Genomic DNA, 25,850 nt, shown 5'->3' on the forward strand with positions numbered 1-25,850 from the left:
TCAGGTTAGCATGAATTCACCCAAGCTGAAAAAAAGCACTCGGCTACATGTATTCTATGACTCTTCCCTTATGGGACTTTTGATCCATGTTAGGGCCACTTCTTAAGTTTTATACTGAAGCTCATACCTGAAAGTATACAGGGTGCATACATGGGAGCGTGTCAATTAAAACTTATACATGTCCCTTCAAAATATACATGTGCAACACACAGTATGTATATATTTTGCACTTGGTTGTCTTAATACTGTGTATGGAACATAAAAAAGTAGCTCTTTAGTGATTGACACTTGGGAGCCTGGTGATAGTAGTTATTTCAGATTAATTAATTGAAGTAAAAGTGTGATCTTGTGTATGTGGCCATAACTGGTGTTACCATAATGCTTTATTTTAAACACTTTAAGAGTGTGATATAAAGTGGTTACTGTTTAGAATGGCTCATTCAGCATACTGGGACTTGAGTTGCAGTTTGTAGTGTGCTCTGGACAAATGTTAGGTAAAATGGACAAATCTCACAACAGTTCAATAAATAACCCCTAGGCCAGTAGCCATTGCCATGTTTTTGTGGTAGTGAGATCCATAAATGAATTATATGTTGTGCAAAGGATTTTATACATCAGCCATATTCCCCTTTTGTCATCTTTCTCTGTGCCTAAACAAAAAAAACCCTCTGCTTGCTTTGTCTTTTTCTCATAGGAAATAGCTCCCACCCCTCAATAATTTTGACTGCCTTTTCTATCCTATCTGGGAGGCAACCAGAGGTTTGTATTATCTTCCATCATAGATTTATAAAGGTGTAACAAACACTAGCTGTTTCATTCTCAACGGCTTGCCTAATAATTCCCAGCGTGGAATTTTCCTTTTTCTCTGAGTTTTCACTCAGCTATCTTTGCACCACGACTTACCCCAAAGTATAGATTTTTGTTAGCCTCCTCTAGTTCAGAACCTTTAGCATATATTTTTTGCACAATTGCGTATTTCCAATCTCCCCCTTCACCCACTATTTACAGATCCTTTTAAGCTCTCCACAGTCTACTTGAGCTCTTACCACCATTCTGAACAATTTGACCCAGAAATTTTATGTCCTCTCTGCCTCCAGATCATTGATAAATAAAAAACCGAGTCTCAGTAGAGATCCTTAGGGAATTCTATACTTCTCCCACTGCAATTTGAGAGCTTTCCATTTGGTCCTGTGCTCTGCTGCTTGCTGTTTGGAAGTTACTAATCCATAAAATGACCTGTTCTCGGAAGGCATGAATTCTAAGTTTGCTTACTTCTTGTAAGCAATTCTTTAACTTTCTCTAGCAAATAGTTTAAGAGAATCATAAGGTAAAATCATCAATCCTCATACAATGTTCCTCATTTTAGATACAAATCTATAAGGATAGTTGCAGAGCGTTTTTTTTTTAATGAAGGTACTCCATGTTGTCACCTCTTTTTTCTCCCCATGGCAGCTATTTTGTGTTGGCATCCATGTCCCTGCACCTCTTTTTTTATAAGCAAAAAAAGCACAGGATAGTTGCAATTTATTTGGTACCTTGTTACCCTGTGAAATCACTGATATGGTGTAAGTTATCTCTGCCAGATAAAATGAATTAATTTGGGGGAAGTGATATAAAAGTAAACTCTTTTGTTTATTGAGTTTTAGACATGTTCATTGTAAAAAATCGGGGGGGGGGGACCCCTCCCCTGCAAGACATTTCATTTGGACACAGAGAGAACAGATGGCGTGTGAAATACTCAGGACTAAGAACTGGGGCGAGATGCAATATTCATTAAATCTGTTCATATCGTATTCATTCTTTGCAAGTACAGCCCTTAGGTACTGGCGCATCTTCTAGTGTAGCTGGGTCACTGGTACGGAGTCTGGGCCAGACGATTGAAGAAGATTTCCCTCCTCTATTTCCAGATCTAAAGCAAGACTCATCTCTCACAAAGGATTCATCAGACTTCAAGGCAGGGGTGAAAAAGCATTTTCAAACTGAGGGTTCAGGTGTATTGAAAAGCTGTGGGGGGGGGCATATCCCAATAGTGGAAGAGGCCAGACATGCACAATCACAGAGGCCCTTGATACATCGCCCACTTCTCTTGCTTTCTCAACAGCCACCAATTCCATCCAGCCAACATTCTGAAGTTTTGTTTTCTTCACTCTCCTGCATACAAAGTGCATCAGATTTCTGTTGACATTTTTCTGGGTTGTTGGCTTCCAATAGCTCTCCTTGCTATTGGAGTCCCATGGAGATGTCCCAGAGGTGATGGTCTGATCCAGTGGAGAAATGGGAGGTGGCTGGGCAGTTGGAGCTGCACATCCCTGGGGAAGTTCCTAGTGGGATTGGGGAAGGTGAAATTGGGACCCCTAAGAAGTTTCTAAGCCCAAGGAGGGAGGCAACAGTCTAGAACAGCCTTTTCTAACCTTGGATCTCCAGATGTTCCTGAACTATGACTCCCATAATTGGTGCTGGCCATGATGGCTACAAATGATGGGAGTTGTAGTCCCATCTGCTCACTGATAGGAGGAGGCAAATCCACAACAGGAGGTATCTGGCTAGGAGTGTCTGCATCCTTTCCCTCCATCCACCTCTCCACTCTCTAGACCAGCCTTTCTCAACCTTGAGTCCCCAGATGTTGTTGATTTGCCTCCAGTGCCACTGCCTCCTATCAGTGAGGAGTCCCCACCCCTGAAATGACCAGTAGTAGATTGGCTGCTGACTTGGCACCAACACTGCCCATGTCTCTCAAAAGCACAGGGATGAAGTTTGAACAGACAAACTCCACAGTCCCAGCCCTCTTGATAGAGTGCCCATTTGTGAGCCCCAGTCCTGGGATACAAAGAGGAGTCTTGGACAAGTCGTAAAAACAGTAATGCTTAATTTCTAAAGTCAAACAAGCTTGAGGCCCCAAAGTTGCCTTCTTTGTAATGGTAACTTCTTGTTGTTCAGGGCTGAATCCTGCCACTTGTGGAAACAGCCATTCCTTTGTTTCTATAGCATCATATCCCCTCTTGCCCTGTGGGCTGCTTTAACCCTCTTTACCGCACCCACTGCCCTTTTATGCAGGGACGAGCACAATACAGTGGTACCTTGGGTTAAGAACTTAATTCGTTCCAGAGGTCCGTTCTTAACCTGAGGCGTGCTTTCACTAATGGGGCCTCCTGCTGCCGCTGCGCCGCGATTTCCGTTCTTATCCTGGGGCAAAGTTCTTAACCTGGAGCAACCACTTTCTGGTAGCAGAGTTTGTAACCCGAAGCGTCTGTAACCTGAAGTGTCTGTAACCCGAGGTACCACTGTAGTAGATTTATCAGGGGTCAGCAAACTTTTTCAGCAGGGGGCCGGTCCACTGTCCCTTAGACCTTGTGGGGGGGGGCGGACTATATTTTTTGGGGGGAAATGAATGAATTCCTATGCCCCACAAATAAAACAGAGGTGCATTTTAAATAAAAGCACACATTCTGCTCATGTAAAAACTCCAGGCAGGCCCCACAAATAACCCAGAGATGCATTTTAAATAAAAGGACACATTCTACTCATGTAAAAACACGCTGATTCCCGAATTGTCCGCGGGCCAGATTTGGAAGGCGATTGGGCCAGATATGGCCCCCGGGCCTTAGTTTGCCTACCCATGAATTTAGATGTTTCTCTTTTTGAGACGTGCTCTTTTGATGACACAGGTGTAGTGAATCCCACAGAATGCAGGGGATCAGAGGCCCTTTGCTTTGACAACCTGAATGCTCTTTCAAATACCTTTGTATCCTGTTATTTCAGATAAATCCCTTTCCTAGGCAAGCTATTCCAGCTTTTCCAGTCCTGTTCTTCATTATTTTTCTCTGAAATCCTTGTAAAAAAAGCAGTTAGTCTTGAACACACAGTAATACCCCCCTGTGCGGTAAACACACGCTTCAAACAGTGTTGCACATGCTACTTCACTCGAGGGCCAGTTATTGATTTTCAGCCCAGCATTACAATTTCCCTTTCTCCATTCTTCATACATCCTTGACGGCATCTGCCTGCCACATTGATGGATAACATTAAGCTCAAGGCTCTGTGAAGCGCATGGTGCACCAGCATAATGCCACACAAGGCATAATAAGGAGAAGGGTGATTGATTATTTAATTTCTATACCACTTAATGTATTTTTAAAAATCTCTAAATGTTGCACAGAAAACTGAAGCAACAACAGACAACTTAAATAAAAATATTACAAACATGCGGCTACATATTAATAAGTTACATTAATACAAAGTTTTATCTATCTATCTCAATACCAATTCATTTTCTTTCTAACAAACACCATCAGTCTCAGTTTTTCCACCTAGGATCCCACAAACTCTCTGCTCACCTGCAAAATTCTCACAACAAGAAGAGTTCCTGGAAAGAGCAGGTGTCACCCTAGTTTCTCACTCTAGACTTGTTTTTTTATGGCAGGCCCAAGGTGGATGGTACTTTCTCAGGCTGCCCACAGCTGTGTCCCATTCAGCCGCACTCTCTACACCTAGTTCCAGATATAACAGGTTTGTTGAGTTTCCCACGGGGTCCAAAGGATGGGGAAAGGACCTATAGCTCTCCACCCCCTGTCCTTTCCTCTTCCTCCAGCTGGTTTCTCTTGGGTGGCAAGAAAAAGCATGTGAAGATCCAGTGTTGAGAACAGAAGCTGCCACAGCAGAGCAAACTTTATTAACTGTATAAATTACGTTGTTTCTCCTCTCGGTTATCATTTACAACTTCTTTAAAGAAGCACAAGGTGGATGAAGAGTGGCGAACAAACAAGGTGTTTGTTTTTGATGGCATAACTCTGAATACTTACTCTGCAAGATCCTGGGTCCAATTTGCCAGGCACATTTTGTACCTGGCTATCGGTCACATGCAACCAAGTGAAGATGCTGAGGTGCCATGATAGCAGCTGATGTCTCTACAATCTGGAGGTGTGTGCCTGGGGATCCTTGGCTCTTGACCGTTTTCACACACATCCCGTAGAATTCTACCAGTTATCTTTTATCTTCACAATCGGAATGACTTTCAAGGAACCAAAAAGTGGTATTGAAAAACATGACTTGAAGCATCTGGCCCCAAAAATAGCAGCTAGGCATTTCGTTTTGGTGACTTTAACCCTCTTTAAGGAGCCATTTGGCACCTAGCTTGTATATCTTAGTTTCTAACTCTGACTGGGTCTGAGTTTCTCTTTCTTTTGGTGAAATTGTTTCTATAAATTTTACTCCATTTATTTCCATTTATTATGCTAATTTTAATGGACTATAGCCAGTGCTAGGCCTATTGAGAGTAGACCAATTGAAACTGTTAGACATGACTTACTTCAAGGTAAAGGTACCCCTGGCAGTTAGGTCCAGTCACGGATGACTCTGGGGTTGCGCACTCATCTCGCTGTGTAGGCCGAGGGAGCCAGCGTTTGTCCGCAGACAGCTTCCGGGTCATGTGGCCAGCATGACTAAGCCAGAGCAGCGCATGGAAACGCTGTTTACCTTTCCGCCGGTGCGGGACCTATTTATCTACTTGCACTTGACGTGCTTTCGAACTGCTAGGTGGGCAGGAGAATGACTTGCTTGAGGACATTTAATTCAATGGAACTTCTCTTGAGTTGGATACAACCCCCACTCGTGACACACACAACGAAACCTGCCAACAGCAACCTACCAGTCACAAGAATACTGCAATACCCTTGGCTGTGTGAACCCAGCAAATGCTCCCTTCACTGGCATGTATCACAAATCTCCTTTTTATCACAAATACACAGCCTGCAAAAAGCAAACAAGCGGGATACAAAGGGGGTTTGCTCTTCCCTCTTGCTGTGTTCTTGTATACTGTCGCTGTTTAAAACACAATAGAAAACATTGTTGACAAATGTAAAAGTCTGGCAAAGCACCCGGCCAGTTTTGCAGCTTAGCTAGGCAGACGTGAATAGAGAATTTCTGGAGGAAAGCTTTACTTCCTGGTAGGAGAATCATGCCTTTGTGAGAGGTATGAGGTTTTGCCAAGGAGAAGTTGAAATAGAAGCCGCAAATGCTACCATTTATATTAAGAAGTAAGGCTGGGAACCTCCCCAATAGCTCATTTGGGGGTGGAGGGGAGACACTGATACACAAAACTGGCAAAAGAGATTAAACCCCTGCTTGGCTTTCTGGGGAGGGAAGAGGAGTTGATGCAAAACCCATACTTTGCTTACCCAACCAGCAACAATATTTTGGCTCCTTTTTTAGAAGCCCCAATTGATTTGAAAGATGTATAATGAAGGTGTCGGCCGAACCTCCCCAGGGAGAGCATTCCACAAATAGGGAGCCACTGCAGAAAAGGCCTGTTTCTGTGTTTCCACCTTCCAGGCCTCTTGTGGAGGAGGCACACAATAGAAGGGCCTCAGATGATGATCTCATGGTCCGGGTTAAGTCCATCCGAAGAGAGGCGCTCCTTGAGGTATTGTGTTCCTGAGCCTTTTAAGGCTTCATAAGTCAAAAACCGCACTTTGAACTGGGCCCAGGAACTAATTGGCAGCCAGTGCTTTTGGGCCAGGATTGGTGCTCAAACCGTCTTGCCCTGGTGAGCAACCTGACAGCTGAATTCTGCAGCAGCTGAAGTTTCCGAACCATCTTCAACATCAGTTTTTCTGTTTTCTGGAGCAGAAATGGCGTGATTCAGACAAATCAATAATAACTTCATTCGTGCCTCAAAATTGTTCATTTGTTTTTTGTTGTTGGCAAGGTCTTGAATTCTACTTCACTCCATGTGTAAAGTTAAAAAAAATAATAAATTGTAAGTGATAATTATAGGTTGGCTTTCTATTAGTTAAAAAGCAGGTTTTCAGTCAACCTCCAATTATATTATTGTCTCTAGCAGATGTGTGACAATTTCATATTATTTAAACAAGAGAAACAATTGCTTATATTAATTGTGTGTAAAGGATAAAAGCGCTTTGTGATACTGAGCAAATATAAGTGAGCAACAGATGTTCCCTATCGGATAATTGTTAATGTTCGCAATATGCTACTTAAAAATTAATAGCAGTTGTGGGAATTTTTTTACAGTGTTTTTAATGGTGAACGTAGGTGACTGATCAGCCTTGAAGTGAAAATGTTTTCGTGAGTGTTCTTTTAGAACGGCAAATGGGAGAGAAAGGGATATTTGGGCCTATTTACATTGCAGGAGAGAATAGTCACATTGAAACTAGAAATTCAGATTCTCAAGAAGGAGGGTGCTTCTTTTGTAAAGACATTGCTTTAAATAAGTAAATGCTAGTCATTTACTTAAAAAAAAATTATGTCTTGGAACAGAGACATAATAAGGCAAAGTATTCGTATTTAAGATTCAATTTTTCACAGAATATTGGGTGTATTTGTCGCTGTTCGCCCTCCCACCCGTGGCAGCCATCTGCTTTCCTTCCTTGGAACCTGGACTCATTGAAATCAATGAAAGCCTTTACTATTGATTCACTTTGAATTGGATTGTGTCCCTGGTGACATATGAGTGACTTGAAATTCCACTGATGTAAAGGCGTGTAGAAAACACTCAGTGCTTAGTCAAAGCAAGGTCCTGTACTGTGCCTATAACTGCAGAAAATCAATTATTTTGTGCCGCTATAGAGAACACTTGATTCTAGATCACCAAAGTGTTAATTTATAAAAAGACAGCAGAGCTCGGAACTTCCTGGAAGCAACATATTTTGGCTCAGAACTAACCGTAGGCATACATAGCCCTGTAAAATAAGTTAGAGCCCTACCTACCAATAATTTGGCAGAGAGAGGGGAAATCCAGCTCCCAGATAGTTGATGACATTACTGCATGTTATTTTACAGAGCTTCAGACACACAGTCTGAGCTGCTGGATCAGACTGGAAGACGGCACTTACAGCACATTTTGCCTATACCAATTTGGACATGTCTGTGCCTAGACTAGCGCCATTAGCTGAACTTGGGCACATGTCTTAGAATAGTCGCCCACTGTTTCCAGGCATTTGGTGCATATTGGTAGTTACTAAGGGCCAAACTACACATTTAGCATCAAAATGTGCAGCAAAACTCCCTCCTCACATAGTTTTTCTTCCTGGAGAAGTTCCTTAAGTAAACCCCTGACCATTAGGTCCAGTTGTGACTGACTTTGGGGTTGCGGCGCTCATCTCGCTTTATTGGCCGACGGAGCCGGCGTACAGCTTCCGGGTCATGTGGCCAGCATGACCAAGCCGCTTCTGGTGAACCAGAGCAGCGCACGGAAACACCGTTTACCTTCCAGCTGGAACGGTACCTATTTATCTACGTGCAATTTGATGTGCTTTTGAACTGCTAGGAGCAGGGACCGAGCAACGGGAGCTCACTCCGTCACAGGGATTCGAACCGCCAACCTTCTGATCGAAGTTCCTTTAGTGGGGTGTAATTGCTAGTGGAAAAGCAAAGAGGGAAGAAGCGCTTATTTGTGTGTGTGTGTGTTTGTGCACCTACCTTTTCTTTCCAGATTGCATTGCCCTTATTTATTTATTTTTTTTAAAAAAAATATTCACAGTGGTACCTCAGGTTAAGAATTTAATTCGTTCTGGAGGTCCGTTCTTAACCTGAAACTGTTCTTAACCTGAGGTACCACTTTAGCTAATGGGACTTCCCACTGCCACCGCACCGTTGCTGCATGATTTCTGTTCTCATCCTGAAGCAAAGTTCTTAACCCAAGGTACTATTTCTTGGTTAGCAGAGTCTGTAACCTGAAGCGCCTGTAACACGAGTTACCACTGTATTTATTTTCATTAAAGTATTAACACACACACACACACACACACAATGTCTATCATGGCTATGTGGTTAACAGTACCATACAAAAGTATATTGGGATATAATACCCATTAACTAAATTACACCCACTTAATTGATTTTCCGCTAATGGGACCTTGCAACATTTGCCTTTGAACGTGTCTGGCATGAAGTCCTATTTCAACAGCTCTCAGCATTCTGTACCCAACCCCAACCCCCCCTCTTCCCAGGGCTGGCTAACGGTAGTCTAGCTTCAACTGGGTTAGATTTGGCCCTGAGGTCTGCTAGTTGCTGATGCTTACTAAAAGCGACAGCAATTTATCTAGTTTCAGAGTGAAACTGTATTATATATAATTAGTTTGGCTGCACATAGCCCAGGCAATGGATACGGCTCTGCTGCTTTTTATCACCATTCTGGCAGCTGTGCTCTGTGATAAGACTGGCCATGAAACATCAGTCACTTGAATAAACATCTCTTTTAAAGCCAGGTGAAAGCCACACACGTTTGGACCTGGTCGTTGCCTTTAATTTGCTGCTGCTGCTGTTACAATTTTGTTATTTTATTAAATTTGTAACCTGTCTTTCACTAGTAGGTTCCAGGACGGGTTAGAGCAATTTCAAATTCGTAAATTAAGAACAATTGAAACCATTTACAGTCACAGGAGTGTGGTGAATCCCCAAAACACACACAGATGAGTGTTCAGCATAATAGCAGAGATGCAAGACACATATCTGTGGGAAAGAATGCCCTCTCTGAACTTCAGAGGGTGGCAAAACTACCAACAGCCTCCCTCTCCCGATCTTAATACCTGAAGGATTCTATAGAGAAGGAGGCAGTCTTTCAGATATTTGGGACCTAGGTCATTTAAATGGTATTGTGAGCATCTTGAATTGGACCTGGAAACAAACTGGCAGCCAATGTAGCTGTTTTTGAACAAGAGTTTAGAATACTTTGGCAAAGCAAGGTTTTATAAGCAAACCCCAGTCTGTAATCTAGCTTCTGCATTTTGCTTCTGTGTTGTCTTCTCAAGGACAGCCCCGCATAAGAGTACATTGCAAAGAGCAAATCTGGAAGTTACTAGAGCATGGAGTACCAGGGCCAAGTTGTCCTTGTCTCAAAGTGGCCGCAATGAGTGAACCAGGCAGAACTTGTAATAGGCACTCCTTGCCACCAAGGCCACCTGGGCCTTAAGTGACAATGTTAGCTCAGTATAATGGCAGTCCAAGATGGTGTCAACAAGCTACAGGTGTAAGATCCCATTCCTCACATTACAATCCCTCTGCAAGCAGAAAACTAGCATATCTGAGAGCCAAGCGACCTTTCTTAATAATGGGCTCGTTTTGGACCTGAACCAAAATGGCTGCCCCAGTTTGCCACCGCTGCCTAAAGGTGACAAATTAGCCTTCAGTTTTGTGTTATTTCTGGAAGGATGTTGGGGGTCTTGGTGCTTTGTCCATTGGGTGGGAGTGCTTACCAGAGCGACACCGGCGGCTTTTACCCACTCTTCATTTGTAAACTTTGGTGGGCTGTTGTTGTTGTTTTTTATCTTGGACATTTAATTACATTTCAAAGTGACCTGCCCGATTCACAGTTGTCTCAATCTGGAATGGGATCTTGACAAAGGGTGAAATCAATGGGTGTTTCAATCCACGGTGGATTAAACTTTTAAAAAGATGTTGCCTGTGAGTTGAGTGGTTTCTGGGAGCTTCTGTTTCTCTTCCTGCACCCCTTTCTACCTTTAAAGCTAAATCAGTGGTGTTTTAGAGTTCATACAACTATGACTTTTAATTTTAAACGAAGGAAAGTGTGAGGGTGGGGAGAGGAAAGGAAAGGAAGAGCCCGCCATCATTGCCGCTCACACAGGTAGTGGCTTAAAATTATTTATTTGTTTATTTGTTTAATGTTGCTGCTCTGACATGTGCCTCCCACCCACACTTGATGAACCAGTTCTTCCCACACTCCAACCAAAATGGTGCAACTGTTCTGGAGCCTTTGAAACTGCACTCTGCTTGGGAATAAACCCCAAACTAGGCTAAACAAACCCAGTCATAGCTCATTTTTTACTTGTATGGAATTTTTTTAAAAAAATAAGTGGGGGTAATGTTAAAATGGCAGCCCCTCCACCTCCAGCCCATAGTGGTGCAGGTTACTTAATTATTTTGGGAGTCTACTGTCTCATTCTGCTGCATGTGAACCAGGGCAAAGTTTTTGCCTAGGGCTGGAGTGAAGTTGACAGCGTGCTGTCAAATTCCCGCTCCTAATTTGCCCTTTTAATTGGGTGCTCCTTGATTATGAGACCAACAGCATTAAAGGAAGTCATGGACAGATGGGAAATGTATTTTATTGTACAGGGTAATGATTCGTTATTACCAGGCTAAGTACTGGGCTGCTTCCAGTATGAAAGAGCTGTTAAAAGCAGGTCCTGGGAGGCAAGGGCAGCGTACGAGAAAGATGTGAAGATGTGTTTTATCCAGCAGCTCTTAATAAGCAGATAACAGCTGACAGCGCTGGATTAATTCCAGCACTGTCCAGTTGCTCTCCAAGCACAGAGTGGCAGGTATTTTGGAGACCAGACATCACAGACACATTGTGAAGAACAAACGAGCAGTATTGATTTAAAAACTATTTAAACACAGGGTTCATTGCAGTAGACATATTTATAGAGAAAGAAATTTGGTGGTGGTGATATATGTCTGCTCAGAAGTATGTCTCATGGTGTAACTCCCATGTAAGTGTATATTGGACTGCAAATTTAATCATATATAGGCAACCCCCGTTTATGCTCGTTCGATATGTGCACGACTGTGGCTATGTGCATTGCACCAATCTGGAAGTGACCCAGAAAGGTCATAATAACGTCTTGCAGGCTTTTTCAATGGGTTTCAATTATACGCAATTTCACCGATGCGCTTGGTACCTCAGAAGGTAAACGGGGGGATGCCTGTAATACAAATTTTCATTCCTCAATACAAATTGCATTATTATTTTGTATAATTTATATATTCTTGTGTGAATTCTCCAGGTATGCATGCATTCAAAGCTGATGGTTTCTTTTCTGTTTCCCCCCTCATTACAGTGGTACGTCGGGTTACAAACACTTAGGGTTACAAACACTTTGGGTTGCAAACTCCGCTAACCCGGAAGTAGTACCTCAGGTTAAGAACTTTGACCCAGGATAATAACAGAAATCACGCAACGGCAGCAGGAGGCCCCATTAGCTAAAGTGGTACCTCAGGTTAAGAACGGTTTCAGGTTAAGAACAGACCTCTGGAAGGAATTAAGTTCGTAACCCGAGGTACCACTGTATAAGTAAACAAGGGTTTCATTTGTTTCTCTTTCAGGTCATGTGACTTCTAATTTACTGCCTTAAACAAATATGCCTACCCCATCTCATGACTTAATTTAACAGTTGAGATTGGTACAAAGTTTATGTGGCAGAGAGCAGTCTAGAACCAGGGGCATAAGAGGAGGCTGGAGAGGAGGGAGACCAAGAGGCAGAGATGCTCGAGAAGAAGCCAGGCTGTCTTCCTCTCCTGTTGCGACCAGCTCCCCTCACGACTAGACTCCCAGAACCCAAAGAGGTATGAAGAGGGAGGAGCAAAGACAGGCAAGACAACGGAGCCTCAGATTGCTTGGGAAGGACCTGGGGGGGGGGAGAGACTTCGGTAGCTGTTGGAAGGCAGGGACCTTCAGCCCCTCCCAACTGCCTTCCCAACTTGGAAGAGTTGCTGTGTTCTCTTGGCCTGGCCTCTTAAGCTATCTTGTTTCTTTGAATAAAGCGTTAACTTCACTGACACCATGTGTGTTAATTGCTGACTTGCTCCTGGCCCTTTAAAAACCAACCAACCTGAAATTAATGGCTCATTCCCTCCCTCCCCTTGTAGCCTCTGGCCCTTGCCCTCATATATACAATTCCAGGAGTGCCGTACATGTATTAGAGAAATTGATGCTCACCTTAAAGGGAAAAAATACCAACACACGGTGGAAGCCATAATGTCTCTAGTTCCTTGCCCTCCTATATTTAGAAGGTAAAGGTAAAGGGACCCCTGACAATTAAGTTTAGTCGCGAACAACTCTGGGGTTGCGGTGCTCATCTCGTTTTACAGGCCAAGGGAACCAGCATTTGTCCACTTCTGCAGACAGTTTTTCCGGGTCATGTGCCCATCATGACTAATCCGCTTCTGGCAAAACCAGAGCAGCGCATGGAAACGCCGTTTACCTTCCCGCCGGAGCGGTACCTATTTATCTACTTGCACTTTTGATGTGCTTTCGTACTGCTAGGTTGGCAGGAGCTGGGACCAAACAACGGGAGCTCACCCCATTGCGGGGATTCGAACTGATGACCTCTCAATTGGCAAGCCCAAGTGGCACAGTGGTTTAACCCACAGGGCCACCCGCACCCCACCCTATATTTAGAAGCTACTGTACTACAATTTCCTCCCAAACCTAGGAATATAAGAAGATGCTTATTACAGAGTCAGACCGAACTCAATACTGCCTGCCCAGACTGGCAGTGGTTCTCCAAGATTTCAGACCAGAGTCTCTCCCAGCCCTGTGTTGGGGATGCTGAATGTAGAACATGAGACATTCTGCATGCAAAGCAGATGCTTTGCCACTGAATTTCAGCCTTTTCTCTTTTGTTGCACTCTCAGCTAGAATGCACCTTATCTAGAAGGAGGGAGGGAACAGCAGCTTGTAGCCAGGTTTTAAATTGGCAGATGTTAGCATTTGGCACCTGAACTTCATGTATTGGGAAATCAATGTCCAGTTCTATGCACACTTACTAGGGAGTAAATCCCTTTTAAGTAAGTGGGACTTAGCTCTGCAGTCAGAATATTTAAAATGCAAGTTTTCATTAAATATGAAATAAATTTCATATGCTTCAGCTATCCCAGTTTACCAATACAATCTGAAATTCTGGAGGAAAGCACTGCCGTTGCATGTTGTCAACCAGGAGTCTCTTTAACCCATACCTAGAGATGCTGTGGATTGAACCCAATACCTTTTGAATTTAAGGTATGAGCTACTGCCTTATCGCCTGGTCACACCATTGCTAAAAATACATAGCATATCGGCAAATGGAAGATGATAGTGTGAGTTTCTAGATTCATTGTTATTCTTCAAGATTTTGTTTTCTACCCATGACATCAAGAATATTACATCTCCCAAGTGGAGGATGCATTTTAATGCTTGTGTATGAACCCTAAAGCCCATTCAGTTCACAGACCGGCATTTCATAGGCTGGCAAGACTCATTTTGAACTGCTGGTAATATATTCTAGGTCAGTCAAGTCGTTAGTCAAAAGAACAAGCACTCCTGTGGCTTTTTAAAACAAAATTGCAAAGCAAGCGGACACAACAAGCGAAGTACTGTAGAGCCTTCCACTATATATACTGCAATGTGTGTGGGGAGGAGTTGTTGTTGAAAGGCGAGTGGTCAGTCGCCTGGCCCTACTTCCGTCTGTAAAATATGGGTGTATGAAATCAATACCCTTCAACAGAGAAGGTGAGAGCATGTTGTCAGCCTCTGTGGCATTATAACTTCTGTTCGTCCGCCATTTTAGGGTGCTTTCCAATGGGCAGCTCGTGCAACCAACCCAAATTATTGCCCTTCTACTTTAGGCTTCAAGTGGAATTGCAAATTGGCTTTCTGCACTACCAGGGGACTTGACCTTTTTGTATGGCTGTGTACAGGTTACTATTTTCTCTGGCTCCAGTACACTTCCATTACTGGTGTTTGAAACCATCTACCCATGGCATTAGCCACAACCTATATCTATCCTGTAGTTCCCCAAGAAATGCTGCTGTCTGTTCCGCCCAAACCAGCTTGCATCTGGTTTGAAAGGCACATTCACCTATAGTTGAGCTGAGAGGTGCACATATGAGATAGCTGTTGCACATGCCCAGATAACTTCATGAACATGTGTTGGCGGGGTTGCAGGTGTGGCGAAACCAAACAGATAATGTACACTGGGTCAAAACATCCCTGTCCCTTCCCTGGTGTGTACAGCAATGTGCAAATGTGAGTTGAAACATAGCGGAGAGAAGCAATCTTGCTGTGCTTTAAGCTGCTAATGTTTGTTCTGTGCCTTAGTTTTTCCACACTATTGGGTGTGACTTAGCCATTTGATTAAGAAAAGGACAATTTGCGTGGCAAGACCCCTCCCCCCTTGTGAAATGAAGACACAGGACGCGTTATATAAGGTTAATGGGCGTAAAAGGCCACAACTTTATTGATTACAGGAGTTGAGAGGTATTGGCCTTAGGCATTGGTTCCTATCAACTACCCGGCATGGAGACCGGGGAGGGTTAACCACTAGCCGGGGGAGTCCTGTTGAAGTACGCCAACTAGGATCCCACGGGTGTCACCGCTCGGGGGCGTGCCTTAGGCCCACACCTCCATAGGCTTAGGACAGGACAATGCCCCCCGGAGTCCTTTACCGGACTACCCTCTGCTTTTGGGGAAGGTGATGGCGCTTCCTTCCCCCCTTCATTTGCATAACAATTACCCCTGCCAATGCCTAACTGCCAATACCGGGAAAGTTGTGACGTTTGCTATGAGGTAGGCAAAAAACCCAAATGGCCGGAAATTCGCCAAGTGGAAAAATTCCTACCAGGCCCCTTGCGGCGACCAATTATAGTCCATAGCAAGGTCAGGGCTAACTAAACCTAAGGGAGGGCGGGATGGGAAACCAAGCAGCTGGAATGGGGAAAAGAAGAGGGACCTCAGGCGCGCCAGCCTTAAATGCCGATTGGCCGACCGGGTCAATGACGCGCCCGAGGATTCCCCTGCTCTCGCCGGGGCTGTGAGACAGTCCCCGTGTGCGTGGGAAGGGATGGGCCTGCAACCCCACTTCCTCCCCAGGTCGGAAGTGGCTTTGCCAGACTAGCTTTATATATATATATATTAAGAAACCCGGACCGATTATAAAAAAAATCAGTTTAAGTTTTTCTAAAGTCTTTATTTAAGCACTATTTCCAAATTAATTTCAAGATTTATAAAGGTGTTTTTAAAAGTAAAAAATGTATTAGAGCAAATTGCAAGAAGCTAAAATAGCAATTGGAAGGACAGTAGGGAAATAGTGCTATAGCACTCTTTCACTTTATTTAAATTTAAACAGTAGCAAAAAAAAAAAAAAGGATTTCAGTGACTGGTTGTTGTTGTTTTTTAAAGAAATCCACAATGTTAAAAAACGCAATGGTGCCCACAGAAAAAGTAATAGTGAAAGGGTGGGGATAGTTTTACCTGCTAGTATCTCACTGCACATGTTATACTGCAATTTAAAGAAGACAACAATTTGCGTTGCAGTAATGTATATTGGTATATGCACCTTTATATTGATTAATGCATTTTTCTCATTTTGCAGACTTTGTTTCCACTCCACCCTCAATAATTTAAAAATCTATATAGACACCCAGCTCTGCAGTCTGGAAGTATTTTTCCATTCGCATGGCACAGGCTGACTGTGCACTTGCCCTTTCTTGTTGCTTGTCTTTATGAAGGTCTTTGCTTTGATATATAGACTGCTTAGGTCCCTATTTCTTCCTTCAGTGGTACAATATTAAACAGCAGCAGGATCTCACTTATCTGTGTTTGTGGAGTTAGCTTTATACACTGCTAGTTTAACTTCTCATCCCCATCACTGGACCCAGAAGAATCACCTTCTGGTTCTGAAGATGGGAGCTAGGGGTAAGGGTCTCTGCAGGGCCTACCCACCCATGAGGCAAGGTGAGATGACTGCCTCAGGTGGCAGGATCCATAGGGACAGCGGATGTGGCCTCCAATGACTGCATCACCTCATCAGCCCTCTCCTAATGCCATCTCTGCAATGGCCTTTCGTCAGATAACAAGGACTCCTGGTCTCCTTTCACTCTTGTTCCCGATATAGATCTTTACTCCCCTCCTCTTCCCTGGATGGATGCCATTTTATGGTTTGCCTCAGGTGCCAAAAAGTTTTGGGCCGGCCCTGGGTCCCTTTTTCTGGAAACTTGACTAGACCAACCCACCATTCCCATTGTTTAATATTGGATGAGGAGTCCATTTTTGTATCTAGTGTCGGTGCTGCAGTCTCTCACTCCGGAACGCCAAAATTTTCACATTTCCTTAATGGATGCGTTGGGTTGTTTCCCAGCATATGTCACTGGTTTCCATACGGAGATAGATAGAAAATAGTAAACGGTGGTAAATACAGTGGATTCAGCAAAGGATTGAGTTGAGAGGAGAAATAATGTAGGGAAGCATTTATGTGTGTTATATGCCAATATATGGTTTGGATGAAAATACTGTGGAAGTAACTCTGAGTATATAAATATAACAACCACCCCCAAATAAATACATTTTTGTTACATTTTCTTTTCTTTATAGCAATAGCACAAAAATAAATATAAACAGTGAAACATAACCATACAAAAGAACACAGGATCACCTTATACTTAAAACATAAAAAACAGCATCACATATAAAGCATATTAATATGTGTATCCCTGGAAAACCACATTTTGAGTCCAATACCCAGAAGCCAAATAGGAGATGTTTGGCTATTGCTCATTGTTGAAATATATCACACCATATATGCCCACATGATTGATGAGGAAGTTAACCAGAATCACCTGCAGTTGTTCCAGAGGCAGTGTTATTTGTATAGTCAAACCCGGGTCCCGAATGCCTCCGTTACCATACATTTCAGCTCCCGAACGCCAAAAACCAAGAAGTAAGTGTTCTGGTTTTCGAACGTTTTTCGGAAGCTGAATGTCCGACGTGGCTTCTGCTTGAGTGCAGGAAGCTCCTGCAGCCAATCGGAAGCCACGCCTCGGTTGTCGAACATTTTGGAAGCCAAACAGGCTTCCGGAACGGATTAAGTTCGACAACCGAGGTTTGTCTATACTTGCTTTAACTGAACTTGTGAGCTTCTCAGCTAGAGCTATTCCCCATACCCTCTGATAATAAAGATCTCTGAAGTTATGCAAGCCAAAAAGTGCTTTGAACTGAATCTGTAATTGACACTCTCAAAGCTGTATGAGTGAAAAGCTGTTCCATCATTGAAACTGACTATAGTTTTGTGCTTTATGCTGAAAGACATAGAATGTAAACACAATGATGTAGATAAAGTGCACAGCATTCCACACAGAAATCATGTTTCTTCAGATGATAAGGAGATAAGGTGCAAGCCTCAGGGGTAATCTTCTCCAATTCCTTAACCTCCCAGCTCTCACATATTCCCCCCAAGCCCTTCTCTTGCTTGCTGTAATCAAAGTTTTCTGGGATGCCCAAATTGGTTGATGGGTAGCTCTAACCATCAGTGCCCCAAACCATGCTTGTTTCAGTTATTACAAAACCCCATACTGGTTTCAAATTCAAATTATAATCTGGAGGCAATTCAGAGCAAGTTAGGAGAAAAGCACAGATTAGAGAGCTCACGTTATTAGTTCCTGAAGAAACACCAAAGTTTTCTGTAGAAGTTCATGTGGGTCAACGGCTCCTACATCATCCAAGGGTGAACTTAAGAGCTATGTACTTTGAAAGGAAGGCAGAAGAGTAGCCAGGCTACCCCAGAGGTATAAGAGAAATTTGTTGCTTTGTTGTTTTGCCCTTTGCAACCCTTCTTTTGTAGGTTTTGTAGTTTAAACCATTTTCAGGTGGTATATACGTAAATGTACTATACAGTATATATAGGAGTCTGGTTAGTGATGTATGGAAGTGAGAGCTGGACCATAAAGAAGGCTGATCGCCGAAGAATTGATGCTTTTGAATTACGGTGCTGGAGGAGACTCTTGAGAGTCCCATGGACTGCAAGAAGATCAAACCTCTCCATTCTTAAGGAAAACTTTGGCCACCTCATGAGAAGACTGCCTGGAAAAGACCCTGATGTTGGGAAAGATGGAAGGCACAAGGAGAAGGGGACGACAGAGGACGAGATGGTTGGACAGTGTTCTTGAAGCTACCAGCATGAGTTTGACCAAACTGCGGGAGGCAGTGGAAGACAGGAGTGCCTGGCGTGCTCTGGTCCATGGGGTCACGAAGAGTCAGACATGACTAAACGACTAAACAACAACAACAACAAGAAGGAGTCTGGAGTGATGTAATGGTTAGAAGATCGGACTAGGACCTGGGAGACCAGGATTCAAATCTTCACTTGGCCGTGAAGCTCACTGGGTGACCTTTAGCTAGTCACCATCCCTCAGCTTAACCTACCTACCCAGGATTCTTGTGAGTGTGATAGGAAATGGAGCTCCTTGGAGAAAAGGTGGGATGTAAATGCAAAACTAAATGAATAAACAAATATATCTTGCTTAGTACCCTGATTCAGATGTCACAATAAACCGAAGAAAGAGAAAAATGTAATCTGCACAGGTATGCGAAGGAGTGAAAAACAAACCCGTGGCACATTCCTAGTCTCAGAGCTAAGTCAGTATATGTTGGTTGTGCAACATTTCAAAAATTCTTACCATTCCTTAGTCTAACCTACTTCACAGGGTTGTTGAGAGAATAAAAAGGGAGGGCATACACACCACCCCAAACTCTTTGCAGGCATGGCCAAACTTGGCCCTCCAGATGTTTTGGGGCTACAGTTCCCATCATCCCTGACCACTGGTCCTGTTAGCTAGGGATGATGGGAGTTGTAGGCCAAAAACATCTGGAGGGCCAAGTTTGGCCATGCCTGCTTTAGAGAAAGAGTAGGATAAAAGTTAAATAATAAAAAATATTGAATTTCTCTGACTTCCACACCCTAATAGGTGACCTGGTCTCAGCTTAAATCTTTCACAAGCACCACTTAATATGGAAATTTCCCCTTTTTGTCTTATTTCAATAAATTAATTTCACATTTAATCATTTTACATTGTCTTACCATACATTATTATTTTTTGTGTGTCTTGCTTTCCATACATGAAGGCAGTGCTGGTTTGATTGGCTGCATTTTTCATTCAAATAGGAACACAAATTAGAATGCCTGCCTTTCACATCAGTTGGAAGTACTTAGTACAGTCTAGATAAATTAGCTTAAGTGCAGCAATAATTCGGGAAATTAAAGGCCAAAAATGTTACAGGTCTTAAGTAGCAATCTCATTACAAACATGGGGAATGAATAAAGGCTGCAAAGTTGCTCTTAGAATGATTTTGCCATAATTTTAAATGTTGCTTAGTTTTTATATCCTGTGACAAATGGACACTTCTCTTTTCTTCTTTACAGTTGTGGTATTACTAGGCATATTTTCCATAAAACACTGACGTTATATAATTGTGCCGTAACTGAAGTTTAAATCTTGCATACATTTTCATCAAGAAAAGTTAACCCAGTAGACATTTCCCTACCTAAATCAAATCTCTTAACATATTAAAAATGGATCCATAGAGGGTCCAAGAAATTACAGGTCAGTTGGCTTAACTGGGGAAACAGTTGGACTACATGATTAAAGACAGAACCACCAAAAATAGATCAAAGGAAGGAAAAGTTAGTTGCATGAGTTGCCTTCCACTTGTGCAGTACTTGATGCAATCCAATGAGCCCTCTGAGAGTGCCTTTTCTTATCAAACCCCCCCCCCCACAAAAATTATGGAGCTGATATTGCTCTTTCTTCACAACTTGCTGTTGGATCGTTCAAAAGAGGTACCTTAGAGTAGAGGTTTGCAGAAATCGTGTCCTCATCACGGAGGGTATGTGTTGTGGTGAAATAATCAAGATTGACCTCACCGTTTGTGTGGGTGGGATCATTTGGATAGCCACAACAACCCGATTGGGTCCCTCAGTTGCTGGGGCAATTCTGGCCAATGGGGTTGAGAGAATTTGCAGCCGGGGGACCTATTTATACCGCTACACGTTTCGTCGAGCTTCCTCTTAGTGCCTCGTGCATTGGATCACCCGCCTACCCTACCTATATTTAGGGTCTAACTAATAATAATTTAATAATAATAATAATAAATAATTTATTATTTATACGCCGCCCATCTGGCTGGGCTTCCCCAGCCACTCTGGGCGGCTTCCAAAAAAATATTAAAATACTGTAATGCATCTATGTATTGCTGTGACCCTGCTTTGCCGTCGTGGGTCATCTGTTTTTGGGGCAGGGGCCCGGTAGGAATTTTCCCATTTGGCTGATGCCACTTGGGTTTCACTTGCCGCGTAGCAAATCATCACAACTTTGTAAGGTTTGGCGGTTAGGCGTTGGTTCGAGGTGTGGTGGAGGGGAGGTTGCCACACCTGCCCCTCCCAGTGTGCGATAGGGTATTCCATTAAAGGAATCCAGGTGCTCGCCATGCTTTTGGGGTTAGGGCAGGGGTCAGCAAACTTTTTCAGCCGTGGGCCGGTCCACCGTCCCTCAGACCATGTGGTGGGCTGAACTATATTTTGGAGAGAGAAAAAATGAATGAATTCCTGTGCCCCCACAAATAACCCAGAGATGCATTTTAAATAAAGGACACATTCTACTCATGTAAAAATATGCTGATTCCCAGACCGCCCGCGGGCCAGATTAAGCAGGCGATTGGACCGCACCCAGCCCACGGGCCTTAGATTGCCTTCCCCTGGGTTAGGGCCACACCAGAGCACCTGGGAGCATTTTGGGGTGAGGGTACGTCTGTGGTAGGACCAATGTTCCCCCAGTATGTTTACCCTTACTGACTTCTGCCGGTGTCCAGTTGTCAGTGCTGCTCTGCTGGAGGTGTAGGTGCAGCTAGTCGAACCAGTGCCTAAGCAAACCAGTCACATTCTGTAATCAATAAAGTTGTGGCCAAGATTATGCCAGTAACCTTAAACTAATATTGGTGTCAACTGTGTCTTTCTTTGGGAGGTCTTGGGGGTCTTCACATGCGAGATAGTAGATGATTATATTCCTTAATGTGTACAGTAACTCGGATATAAATTTGAATGTTTATATGCGGATCATCCCAGAGTATGGTTCATGGGAGGAACTGGCTCCACTTCTAGAGCAAGGACTTCAGTGTGCATCTGGCTCTTGCTCCCATTTTGCGCTAGTGGACCTTGGGTTCTAGTTAAAAACAAAGTGGACTCCACATGCCCACGTTGCCCATGCTTGCCCTGGAGATAGAGAGTTTGGAGTTTCGTAAGTGATATCACTCTACTTCTGGATATACCATGCCTTCTCTCATCATCTACCAAATACAGTAAATTCTTTGGTTTCTGCTCCTCCCTGCGGACTCACAGCTTTTATGATTGCTTGTAGACATGGATCAATAATTTAGAAAGCCCTAATAATCGTAGCACGTCTTTCCTTTTTGCAATTAGCTGCTGCATGCATTTTGGTTCTTCTGTAACAAAGAGCATGACATAATCAACTTTTTAGTACCACTGCTGAAATTGACTTCCAGTCAGTAATTCAAATGCAATAAAGGAACAGCTGTGAATGTAATGGCTTGATAAAATGCTCTTCTGCTTTATATTTAGGATATTTCTTTTCACACAACCATATGACACCTACTCTGGGCTAATTGCATTGTAATCCACTTCATTACCTGGGTTATGAAGGCAGAAGATGAGCTATTTTGTAAGCATTATTTTACCTAGTACTGAACACTCTTTATGTGTTGGGATCATTTGTACCAGCAGAGATTTGTTTGAGAGTACTGCGTATATTGGAGGAAGTTTTCAGCACCATCCTGAGTAGCATTATTAAAAACCATTTATCTTAGGCTTTTGGTTTGTTTGTTTTTTTAAGATCAAGCATAAGTAACTTAAGGGAGAACTTGTCTGTGAACACAATATAGCCTTTGTATAAACAACTAAAATTAAGTATCCTCCTGAGGCACAAATAAGATCTAATATATAAGAACTTACAATATAATTATAAGTGTGTGTGTGAGAGAGAGAGAGAGAGAGAGAGAGAGGGAGGGAGAGAGGGAGAGGGAGAGAGAGAGAGAGAGAGAGAGAGAGAGAAAGAAAGGGAGAAGGAGGGAGGAACCACACCAAATCACCTCAAACTGAGAATCACAATCTGGAAATGTTAATCCAAACTTGTAATAAAAGTGTTGCCTTTAAGAGAAACAATAAAATATGTGAAGTTGAGATTTAAATGACCCAATATACATATATGAATGGCGCCCTTTATTCACTAGAAGCATAGCGGTGTAATCCTATATATGTCTACTCAGAAGTACTTCATACTGAGTTCATTGGGACTTACACCCAGGTAAAAATGTATAGAGTTACAGTCGAACATTGCTTTGCTCTATAAATACCCAAAAAGTTAACTTGTGCATTATGGGTGCCTCCAACTGTAAGAATTTTACGAGAGTGATTCAGTCGCCTGTCAGAACTTTCGGTTTCCACATTGAAAGTGAATTAAAGTTCTTTGTCACCCTAGTAAAAGAACTCCATTAAAAAAAAAAAACTGAACTTTTTGCTGTTTAAGATGGGGGAGTACATTAATAAGTCTGGGATGAAGATATGACTAATGGAATGATGTGTAAACACCATGCAAGCAAATTAAGATGATTACTTATTGTCGTATAACTTGGGGATCTTTCCAGCTGTGTGATTCTGATTCTATGAAATATTTTTAAATGCATGTTTGATAGCTATAGTATAAATACTCATTAGTACCATTTGTTCGATTTGGAGGCAGGCTCCTAAATCTTCCTAGTTGTACCTGAGTGAGCAGAATAGTGAGAAACGTCTGCTAGCCAGGAGAAATTATAGGGATCAGTAGACAAAGTGGAAGTCCAAATTACATGATTATCTTGAATCAAGACCCTTGATACTGATGGCTGGTTTCATTGGATTTCTTTTCAAAAAAAGTGGCAGAATAGTTTTGAATTGTAGAGTTGGAAGGGAATATTCATACTTTTCCACTTTTACTTTATATGAACACACGCCTTAATAAAATATATTTCTGTGTGGACTGGTAGATGAACATTTTTTAAAAGACACAGTTATGTATACCAGTAATTTGAGGTGTGTGCCTGTGGGATACTGAAGGAACAAGTAACTGAGAATCAAAGAATTATGTTTGGAAGGGAACCTGAGGGCCACCTAGTCCAATCCTCTGCAGTGCTGGACTTTCAACTAAAGCATCCCTGACAGATGACCATCCAATCTCTGATTAAAAACATCCCATGAAGGAGAGTCCCCCACCTTCTGAGGGAGACCGCTCTACTGTCAAATAGCTTACCATCAGAAAGTTCTTCCTGACGTTTAGTTGGAATCTCCTTTCTTGTAGCTTGAATCTATTGGTTTGAGTACTACCCTCTGGAGAAGGAGAAAACAAGCTTGCTCCATCTTCCATGTGACTGTCAGGAGCTCAGCCTACACTCAAGTACGACCCTGGCAGAGACACATGCCCAACTGGCATGTTCTCTCCCTCCTGGTCGATCGTTCAGGAGCTTCAAAAGCTTTCTTCAGCCTGAACATCACAGCGACCGATGCCAACAGACATTGGCACGCTTAGGGATCCCCAGAGTCTGCACAGTTTGTGTGACAGACCTCAGCAACTCAGCATTTTGGCTAATCTACTTTATTTACATATAAACACACACAGAGCATGCATCATGGCTCCCTCTCTATCATCAGACAGCAAAGAGAAAAAGAACAAAGGACAATAGTCCCACTTTACGGAACACAGTAACACAAACATTCTGTCTTCGTCACTTCCCACTATGTGGAGTCAAAACATATACCGTCATGTGAAAGACAACAATCCCATGACTGCAATCATGGAACAGGAATTCTAACAGTGACACCCCTTTAGATAGACCTCCTCTTATCCAGGCTAAACTTATTTGAATGTGTACTCCCTGGTGTAGTTCATTGTATTTTCACATGTTATCTTCTGTGGAAAATAGAAGTGCACATTATCCATTCAGCATTATGTTGGCAGGTATGTTTCCAGGAGATTGCCGTGACACTATTTTGCTTAATTTTTTACTATTAATATTCTACAACATTGTGTTGCATTTCCCACTCCCTTAAAAACACTTTTTTTTACTATAAGAAAGGAGGCAAGACAACTGGCATAGCTATGTAAGTACACTATTGGTAGATGTATTCTTCTTGAAAGAAAGAAAAATAATAATATCATGAGAGAGAAATTATGTAATTTATGAAGAAGCTGTATGTGTTTTACAACTTACATATATAAAAGGGTGTATATATGCTGAGACTTAGAAATATTTCTTTAAGGGTTCCTCTTTTTTATTATAAGGACTGTTCGAAGTACGTTTAAAAGTTAATTTCAAAGGGGAAATGTTTGCTTTAAAAAAATGGTAGTTTATAAAACAAGACAACCAGATACAAGACAGCCTTGGCAAAAGTGATATAACAGGAATGCACAAAGAGAAAAGATTCTGGGGGAAAGTATGCATTTATTCTCTTCGTTTAGGTGGCAGAAGTGAAGCCAAGGTCCTTTGGGACCTTCTTTATATCTCCTGTAAAGAAAAGAAGTTTTGATTAGGTAACATAGTTCTTTTATCTTCCATAAGTAAACCTCTACCAGTGTGAGGAATCCAATTAGAGACTACTGTAGAGACATAAATTGATCCAGTCAAGAGAGAAATATCGAATGCCTTGAATTTTTTGAAGTATGAAATGGACTGGAGGCAAATAGTCAAGGATGTAGGAATGTTCTAGATTTAGATGAAGTGAGCAAAATACCAAGGGACTGGCGTAAGAAAATATTTTGATACTCTGCTGTGCTTTTTTTGTTGTTATTAAAAAAATCCATATCTGTTTTGACAATAACCATACAACAAATTGGATTTCTGGGATTTACATTTTCTTGAGACCCTTAAACCTTTGATTTAGGTGATGCTGTGTGGTTTTGTTTAGATATAATGCTTGTGTTGTTGCACAATTTATAATCAACACAAGATATCCATGATAAAATTCTAGCATACATGTGTGGATCTTTCAGGGGCTTAAGCTCCATCTTGCTGTAACAACAACAACAACAACAACAACTTTTATTTATATCCCACCCTCCCCAGCCGAAGTCATGCTCAGGGCAGCTAACATCAGATACATAACATTGGTATAAAATAAAACAATAATTAAATTACCTCCTAAAAACATGTCAAAATCAAATTAAAGTCTAATTAGATGACTTTCCGCAGGGTAAGGGTTGGGAACAGTAAGTGTTCATCGGCCCAACTGTTTACGTTGATCTTATAT

The 25,850-nt window shown here is 42.4% G+C and overlaps 1 protein-coding gene and 1 long non-coding RNA gene across 7 annotated transcripts in view; one reads left to right on the forward strand and one right to left on the reverse strand.

The window, feature by feature from the left end:
* Window positions 1–25,850, forward strand: part of PDE11A (phosphodiesterase 11A) — a 155,866-nt gene that overhangs the window by 2,099 nt on the left and 127,917 nt on the right. Inside the window, exon 1 of one of the 6 annotated variants that reach the window (XM_082232801.1) lies at window positions 24,286–24,561. The exons of 4 other annotated variants lie outside the window; for them this stretch is intronic. The gene's annotated coding sequence lies outside the window, so the exon portion shown is untranslated. Of the gene's footprint in view, window positions 1–24,285; window positions 24,562–25,327; window positions 25,347–25,850 lie in introns of those variants that run through there. One more of the 6 variants, XM_082232804.1, reaches the window with a different exon arrangement.
* LOC309525568 lies at window positions 25,026–25,850 on the reverse strand. Its single transcript, XR_014216427.1, has 2 exons — window positions 25,739–25,850; window positions 25,026–25,108 (listed from the first exon to the last, which is right to left on the reverse strand). It is a non-coding gene; the product is annotated as an uncharacterized lncRNA (long non-coding RNA).

This window comes from Podarcis vaucheri (genome assembly GCF_965113315.1).
Source record: "Podarcis vaucheri genome assembly, chromosome: 1".
Lineage (NCBI taxonomy): Eukaryota > Metazoa > Chordata > Lepidosauria > Squamata > Lacertidae > Podarcis > Podarcis vaucheri.